The sequence below is a fragment of the Hyaena hyaena genome, unplaced genomic scaffold (genome assembly GCF_003009895.1).
Source record: "Hyaena hyaena isolate Hyena2069 unplaced genomic scaffold, ASM300989v1 scaffold_286, whole genome shotgun sequence".
NCBI classification, from domain to species: Eukaryota; Metazoa; Chordata; class Mammalia; order Carnivora; family Hyaenidae; genus Hyaena; species Hyaena hyaena.
Window position 1 is genome coordinate 972,490 of NW_024080918.1, and position 6,249 is coordinate 978,738.

Genomic DNA, 6,249 nt, shown 5'->3' on the forward strand with positions numbered 1-6,249 from the left:
GGGACTGCAGATTAAGTGAGTCGAATGTGGAGTGCATGGTAAATAGTAGATCTTCAGGAAGGTTTTCTAGCATAGTCTTTGAATGTACAGTTCTATTCACCTGGGCTGGCCAGGAAAATCTTTATTTTATAGCGAGCTTACTGCACACTTTTGGTGGACTTTGTTCCGGTTAGGGCTCTAAGTGTGTAAATATCCCACATGTGGCTATGTGCTAGAGGCAATGATCAATTCAGCAGCTGTCAGAACTCACTTGTGCCGGAGTGGGAGGGATGAGCAGCCCCAGTGCCCTTCCATTAGGGGCAGAGCTGTCAGTCCTGATGGAGGGTGAAAGTCACTGATGTGCACAAGCTGTGTCAAACCCTTAGTTTCTCACTCTGAGGGAGCCCTTCCATCTCTGCTAGGAGCCCACTGTCCTAACCAAATTTTTCAGAAGGTGCAAAGTGTAGGTTAGCTTGCCTCTAGGCCACCGCGGAGGAACATGGGATGGCAAATGCAAAAGGGTCAGAGAAGGTATTTAGGAGAAGCTCTTCAGGAGACTGCAGTCACTGTCCCCCAACCCTGCTGACGGGCCATATCCTAACAGTGGTGGAAGGGCCCTCCGGCCTGTGGGGAGGCCTAGGCTCAGAATCTCAGATTGAGGAAAAGCACAGCCATCCCTACTTCTCACTCTAGGGACAAATAGCCAGTCACCCTCCGGTGCCTGAGGGCCTCCCTGTAAAAGTGGCCCAGCACTGTCATTGATGGTAAGGGGCTCCAGAGTCACTAGGGAAGTATGTTCAGTGAACTGCTACTGTGGTCTCGGCCATGGATTGCTCCTGCCAATATAAAGAAGACCTGTGATGTTTAAAGACACGACTCCAGTTATCTGAAGAATTCACCTGTGGCAGCCACTTGTTACAGGAGCTTTGGATGACTTGACCTCACCTGACTAGTAATCAGTTTCACCTTTATTTTCGTGTAAGTTGAGCAAACTTTATTTTGATCCTCGTCACTCAAAGTTTGGACCTCTCACCCATAACGCTGAGTCTCTCTACCAAATCCAGACGTTCACACTACTTGTAAAACATACGTGAAGCAGCTCTTGTGGGACAGAATGGTTGAGGACCTCACAGATGAACCCCCAAGCATGGTGTTCAGATGTCAGGCACTCAAGCAAGGACAGTGAACTACAGGCATGGGAAAGGGAATGAGATGCAGTGTGTTGGAGCAAGTGCTGAACACCTCTGCTTTCCGATTCCTTCCCCTTGAGATACTTGATATTCATGCTACATGGCTTTGTGGCTGTGTGACCTGTGCATTTGCAAAGGACCCCACGCTTGGTTTCATGCATTTCCCTCACAGTCTTGCAATTTGTAATATTCTTTGAACAGGGGGCCCCCACAAGTCATGTAGCAAATTCTCATTGTAGGACCGTGTAACTCAGTGGTGATCTCAGTGATTAAAGCATGACTTAGGAAAAGGCTAGGAACCCAGTGTTGTACTTTTGTCTATAAAACAATTGAAATTTAACAGAACGGAAGAGTGAACCTGAGTTGGAGGGGCTTTTACACTGATGTGAGTGTTATCTAGTTGTATTTGTGGGATGAGGTGAACTAGGGTTCTCCTACTCTACCATCTTCCCTGGAAGTCTCTAAAGTAGCTTTTTTTTTCTTTTTTAAATAAGCCCCACACCCAACTTGGGGCTTGAACTCATGACCCTGAGATCAAGAGTCCGATACTCTAATGATTGAGCCAACCAGGCACCCCTAGAGTGGCGACTTTTTTCAAGTTTATTTATTTTGAGAGAGAGAGAGAGTACATGCAAGAGCACACATGAGCAGGGAAGAGGCAGAGAGGGAGAGAGAATCCAAACAGGTTCTGAACCATCAGCAGAGCGTTGGGGCTTGATCTCACAAACCGTGAGATCATGACCTGGGCCAAAACCAAGAGTTTGATGCTTAACTGACTGAGCCGCTCAGGTACTCCTGGAGTGGCTTTTTAACAGACATTTGGGCACACCATTAACATTGTTCTCAGTCTCTGTCCTCACGAATAAGTGGCTCTGGACTACTGCTTATCTCACAGAGATGGAGATTAGACTTCTGTAGTTGGTGATATTGGTCAAGGTTGTTTCCATATTGCACTGGCAGGTTGGATGCTGGGCTGCTCACCTTTCTCCCCATGACTCATTTTCTTATTTTCCATTTCATGTTTTTCCATTGACAGAGAGTCAGGCTAGTTCATCCTCTAAACTCAAGCATGTTCTCCCAATTGCCATGTGTCCTCTGACCTTGCTCAGCAAAGTCCTTTGGGACCTACTCCACATACTAAACAATCAGATGCTCTCTCCAAGCTCTTTGCAGCCATTTGCTGTTAGAATGAAGGCCCTGTCTTTGATTGGGAAGCTGTAGCATTGTTAAACATGTTGTGTGTCAGAGAAAATAACATATTAGCAGTGGGAAGACATCAAGATGAACCAAATCTCAAAATAGACATTCAATTTGTTAGGGAAAACAATACAACTCATGGCTGTACTACCATGGGCTCATTTACTGCAAATGCTGCTACAAACCAGTGGGTAAAAATGGTGGCAAATGTCTCTCTTGCCGTCTGTCTCTGCCAGAGAACCAGGGAGTGAATAAGAAGCTAAATGAGTCACGTACAACATTTCCACACCATCTTATATAACAAGGACAGCAAAACTCTGACTTCTTAAAGACCCCTGGGAGCTATCAGCTATGGTGAATGGGAGAGACAATTTATTAGGGTGATGTATGTTTCTTAGTTTCTAATGATACATAAATTATCCCATGAGCCATGATACATATGGTTTAAAGAGAATTTTAAATGAAAGCAATTTTTTTCCCCAGCAACACTAATTGCCTAGCGGCAGTAAATTACTCATCCCCCGCTGCCTGTGGGCTGTGGTCATTATTCTCTCCTCGAGGTTGAGCGGATATCCCCCAAGAGGAATGTTTGCTTTGACAAAGTGAATTTACATCCTCACTTGTGAGCCTGCCATGCTGAGTCTACCAGAGGAGAGAGTATTAATAATGCCATTTGGACCTAGCCCCGTGTGTCTGTGCCATCCTGCATGTGTTATCTATGATAGCAAGACAGTGAGTTGGGTCTTAGCTCTTGGTTGCCTTTGGGGGCATATCAGGGAGCTGATATCAATATTTAAGTTTCTCCGTCTGGGGGGTTTAAGAGGTAGACTTGGCTAATAAGCAGGGAAGTTTCTTAGATGACAAGCAAGGGAAGTGATAAGCTCCACTAATTTGGGGAAACGAGATAACGACATGATGTGCAAATGCAAAAGGGTGATGCTACTAAATACTATTAATTCCATATATATTTGTTGATTTCCAGTGCTGTGCTAGGTACCAAGGAAGCAAGGAATGAATGCCATGGCCTCTGGCCCCAAGAAGCTTGGTGTGCAGTGGGAGAGACAATAACATACAAAGCAAGGATAACACAAGGTCACCCCAAGTGCTATATAAGAGCAGAATAGTGGTAGTTCTTGCCTGTCTAAAGTATAAATTAAGTCCTCTTAAAGAGAACTAGATGATGTTAACTGAGACTTGAATAATACATTGTGCTTGACCAGATGGCCAGAGTAGGGGTGGGGTTGGGGTAGGGCTTTCTGGATAAAAGCAGTGATAGGGAAAAAGTATGGACATCTGAGAGAGAACCCAGACAATTAAGAAAAGTATTTGGGGCTGATTAAAATGTAGGTTATGTACTGAGGAAAGTAATAGAAGACAAGACCGGAGAAGTGACAGGCAAGGCCACAGGGACTGTGAGCACCGTGGGGAGCTACATGACCAGCAATGGCAGAACTGCAAAGGACGGATTAGAGTTGGGTGAGATAAGCAGGAAAATTAGTTACAAAGCTGCTGCAATCATCCAGATAAAAACAAAAAAACAGTGATGTCATTTCCCTGTAATTAAACACACAAACACAAAGAGAAACTTGCCTGAAAACTGTCTCCAAGAGATATACCAGATCTCACGTATGTGTTTTATCTGTCTGTATATATGTCTATTTTTTTCTCTCTCAAAAGACATTTCTGCTAAATACCCTGTCATTTTCTTGGGAGTTGATGCTTTTGGACTATGCATTTAGGGGGGAAGATCTCTTTTCATAACTCCTATTATGGAGAAATACACTGAATAGGATGAATGGCTTGAATGCGTATTTCTATCACATGAGCATTTCTCCTTCCATGTATGTAAAAGAAGCTTATCCGAGACTTTCTGTTTCTACATCATCCAGCTTCATCTACCCTACCCTACACACAGACACCCACACTCTGAAGTACTGTGACCTTAAGGCCAGCCATGGTTTATGTCTATCAAGGTGGCAAGACATGTGGGTATAACCACTAAGAAAGCCAGCCTGACATCTGTAGTCTCAAGCTTACAGATTGCACAGAGACTTTATGAAGAATCCATCCTCTTTGCTCCGTACCCATGACCACCATCAAGATTTGGTGTCTTTCTCAAAACCTGAGAAAGGAAGGTCCTATATGTAAGTTCTAGGAGGTGCTTTGCCTTGATGACTCCCTTAGGCAGGGGCAGTGTGTGGGGAGGTCGAGGGTTCAGGGATGGGGAGGTGAACTGATTAAGGGGTTCAGAGAGAGGACTGTGTTGTGCCTACCTCCACTGCCTTGGAGGGGGTGGTAGTGAATGTGGCCATGTTAGAGGAATGTTCCTGGGTCAGGATTGCCTGAGACTGGGGAGGGGGGTGGGGTGAGTAGGGGTGGGTAGGGCAGAGAGGGTGGCATGGCCCATCCCTCACAAATGAAGAAAACATGGAGTCATACAAATGCCTGAGCGCATGTGGGGCTGATCTGCCCATTTCCTTCCAGAGCCCTGCAGAGAAGATCAGTGGTTTATGCCAAGACCAACCCCAGTGAGACCTCCTTTCAAGCTCTGACTCCAGTAAACCAACTCTGTGACTATTGCAGGTGGGAAATTTGTAACACTTCCTTAATCTGTGGAATACGTGAGGCCGCAGGGTGGTAGGAAACCCCATTAGGAGTTTCCTCACCTCCCAGCACAGTCAGGGGAGCCCAGCTGAGCATCGGTGGTGAGGGAGAGCTCTTGATGCTCTGCAGACTGGCCATGGATCTATGCCCAGAGAGGTGCAGCGAGCAGCTGGCACAGACTATATACTCAGAGGCCAAACCATGGTCTTAAGATGATCCACACCAACACCTTGACCCCGGACGACCAGCAAGACACTCTGGGGAAACTGCCACACCCACATTCTTGGCCGGTGAGGCCTCCCAGCCCAAGTCTGATCTCAGGGGAAGGTGCATCGGAGCTGCCGGCCAGACTAACATGGAGATTGCTTCCCATGTTCTTTTTTGAGTAAGTCTTGTTCCTGGTACAGACTGATGAAGGGGTGAGTGGGTCAGTGATGATTCTTCTACTAGAATTGTATTTTCCTGGCATAAATGGTTCCATAGTCCATCTGGAAGAGATGAGCATAAGGGAAAGGGATGACAGGCAGATGAGGGCAGCTTGGCTGTGAGTGGCCATAGCTAGTATGGTGCTGACATGACATCATACTCTCATGCTTTTCTCTGGGCTTATGGAGGCCCTAACCTTTAACCCTTATACAAAATACTCTGTTTAAGCTTCCTCATTTATAGGATTGAAACAAAAAGAATTGACATTTATTGTTTTGCCTTAAAATTTGAAGCAACTAAATGGAATAAAACAGATTGAAATACATTTCTTCCCCACTGGCCTTTTCAAAGAGTGGCAATTCATGTTCACAGCAGGCAGCTCAGAGGATAAGTTATTTTTTTTTATTTTTTTAAATGTTTTATTTATTTCTGAGAGAGAGAGGCAGCGTGAGCAGGAGAGGGTCAGAGCGAGAGGGAGACAAAGAATCCGAAACAGGCTCCAGGCTCTGAGCTGGCTGCAGCACAGAGCCCGACGTGGTTCGAACTCACGAACTGTGAGATCATGACCTGAGCTGAAGTCGGACTCTTAACCTAATGAGCCACCCAGGCACCCCAGAGGGTAAGTTATTGAAGCAGAAATAGGTACAGACAAAATGAGCCCATATCATCAACCAGTATTATCAGGAATGTGTCTTAAAAAGATGACTATTCAGCACCTTACAACCGTATAGCCAAGTAAATACCAAATTTATTAGAGATTTAAGTATGAAAAACTAAGCCTGTAAAAGAGCTAGAAAAAATATATAGACTATTGATCTAAGAAGCAGAGAAGGGCTTTCTGAGTTTAAAGCTA